The sequence below is a fragment of the Eriocheir sinensis genome, chromosome 64, assembly GCF_024679095.1.
Source record: "Eriocheir sinensis breed Jianghai 21 chromosome 64, ASM2467909v1, whole genome shotgun sequence".
In the NCBI taxonomy this organism is placed as follows: Eukaryota; Metazoa; Arthropoda; class Malacostraca; order Decapoda; family Varunidae; genus Eriocheir; species Eriocheir sinensis.
Window position 1 is genome coordinate 1165001 of NC_066572.1, and position 2500 is coordinate 1167500.

The 2500-nt window shown below is 45.2% G+C and overlaps 1 protein-coding gene across 1 annotated transcript in view; it reads right to left on the minus strand.

The window, feature by feature from the left end:
- The window catches only part of LOC126987161 (E3 ubiquitin-protein ligase MARCHF9-like), a 22309-nt gene that overhangs the window by 9379 nt on the left and 10430 nt on the right, over window positions 1-2500 (minus strand). The window lies entirely within an intron of this gene.

Here is a 2500-nt window from a genome sequence, read left to right on the forward strand (position 1 = left end):
CTAATGCTTAATCCAGATTTTCATACTGACCTTAGTACAGCATCTCACTCATCTCAATCTCATCTCCCTCCTCCTCCTCCTCCTCCTCGTCCCTTCCCTTCATATATAATGCGTGACCCAGCCTCTCAATTTGACCTCAGTACAGCATCTCAGCTCATCCCAATCTCATTTCACCTAATCTCATACAGCATCTCTCATCTCAGCTCATCTCAATCTCGCACAGCATCACACTCATCTCTCATCTCATTCTCCAAGCATCTCTCATCTCAATCTCCCACAGCATCCCACTCATCTCATCTCATCTCATCTCCAAGCATCATTCATCCCCGTGACCTTGCTTGTGGTTCATCTTTCCTCCTCCTCCTCCTCCTCCTCCTCCTCCTTCTTCTTCTTCTTCTTCGGTCACTGATAATAATAATATGTAGAAGATTAAGGAGGAGAAGAGGAGGAGGAGGAGGAGGAGGAGGAGGAGGAAGAATAAGAAGACGCACTCAGACATGTTCTTCCTCCTCCTCCTCCTCATCTTCTTCCTCTTAATCTGCTTCTTCCTCCTCCTCCTCTTCTTCTTCTTCCTCCTCCTCCTCCTTATTGTAATCTTCATATTAACACCTCGTTCTGCTTATTCGCCTCTCCTCCTCCTCCTCCTCCTCCTCCTCTTCTTCCTCTTCCTCTTCCTCATGCATTTTTTATGACTTTACCAGATGTCTGAACACACACACACACACACACACACACACACACACACACACACACGCACGTACACTGAGAGAGAGAGAGAGAGAGAGAGAGAGAGAGAGAGAGAGAGAGAGAGAGAGAGAGAGCTGGCACATTGCTCCTCCACCTGTCAGCTCTCTCTCTCTCTCTCTCTCTCTCTCTCTCAAATAAAAACAGCAGCAGGAAATATAACAAAAAGAGGAGGAGGAGGAGGAGGAGGAGGAGGAAGAAGAAGAAAAAGAAGAAGCAGAAGAAGGAGGAGGAAGAGGTGAAGGAGGAGAAGAAAGAAGAAGAAGAAGAAGAAGAAGAAGAAGAAGAAGAAGAAGAGGAGGAGGAGGAGGAGGAGGAGGAGGAGGAAGAAGAAGAAAAAGAAGAAGCAGAAGAAGGAGGAGGAGGAGGAGGTGAAGGAGGAGGAAAAGAAAGGAGAGAAGAAGAAGAAGAAGAAGAGGAGGAGGAGGAGGAAAAACTGGAAATATCAAAGAAAAAAATATTAAAGAAAAAAAAAGCAAGAATTAGGAGAAGGAGGAGGAAGAAGACGAAGAGGAGGAGGAGGTGGAGGAGGAGGAGGAGGAGAAGAAAGAAGAGAAGAAAGAAGAGGAGGAGGAGGAGGAGGAAAACTGGAAATATCAAAGAAAAAAATATTAAAGAAAAAAAAAGCAAGAATTAGGAGAAGGAGGAGGAAGAAGAAGACGAAGAGGAGGAGGAGGTGGAGGAGGAGGAGGAGGAGGAGGAGAAGAAAGAAGAGGAGGAGGAGGAGGAGAAGAAAGAAGAGAGAAGGAAATATTAAAGCAAAACAAAATTAAAGAAAAAATGCAAGAATTAGGAGGAGGAGGAGGAGGAAGAGGAGGAGGAGGAACTGGTCACGTGTAAACAGGTCTGAGTCATGTGCCAGAAAATAACTTGTTGCCAACGCGTCGATAGAAGTAGTAGTAGTAGTAGTAGTAGTATTAGTGAAGGTGGTCTCTCTGAGTGTGAAAGGGATTTGGGAGTGTTAGTGAACTCTGACCTGGGACTAAGGAAGCAATGTATTAGTGCGAGGAATAGGGCAAACAGGGTAGTAGTAGTAGTAGTAGTAGTAGTAGTAGTAGTAGTAGTAGTAGTGAAGGTGGTCTCTCTGAGTGTGAAAGGGATTTGGGAGTGTTAGTGAACTCTGACCTGGGACTAAGGAAGCAATGTATTGAATAGGGCAAACAGGGTATTAGGCTTTATTAACAGGACGATAACCAACAGGAGTGCAGAGGTCATCCACAGACTCTATTTAGCGTTAGTTATGCCACACTTAAATTATGCTGTCCAGTTTTGGTGCCCACACTACGGAATGGACATCAACTTGCTAGAATCAGTTCAGAGGAGGATGACCAAGATGATTCAGGGTGAGGAACCTCCCATATCAAGATAGCCTGAAACATCTAAGCTTACATTCACTACACAGACGAAGAGTGCGGGGAGATCTGATAGAAGTCTTCAAATGGGTCAAGGGTTACAACAAAGCCGATATAAGTAAAGTACTGAGAATTAGCCAGCAGGATAGAACTCGCATAAGAAAAGTATAGATTTAGGAGAGATATAGGCAAGCATTGGTTTAGTACTAGGGTGGTTGGGGGAAGGGAATAGACTCAGCAATCACATAGTTAGTACAGGGACGATAGCTTGTTTTAAGAGTAGACTGGATAGCTACATGGATGACAGGTGGCAGCGAGGTGTACGTGGGTGCAGTAAGGTGACGGGGTACTGGTGCGTGCCTAGTACCGCCGGTATAACGAGGATCAAGCCTCTACTTGTAACC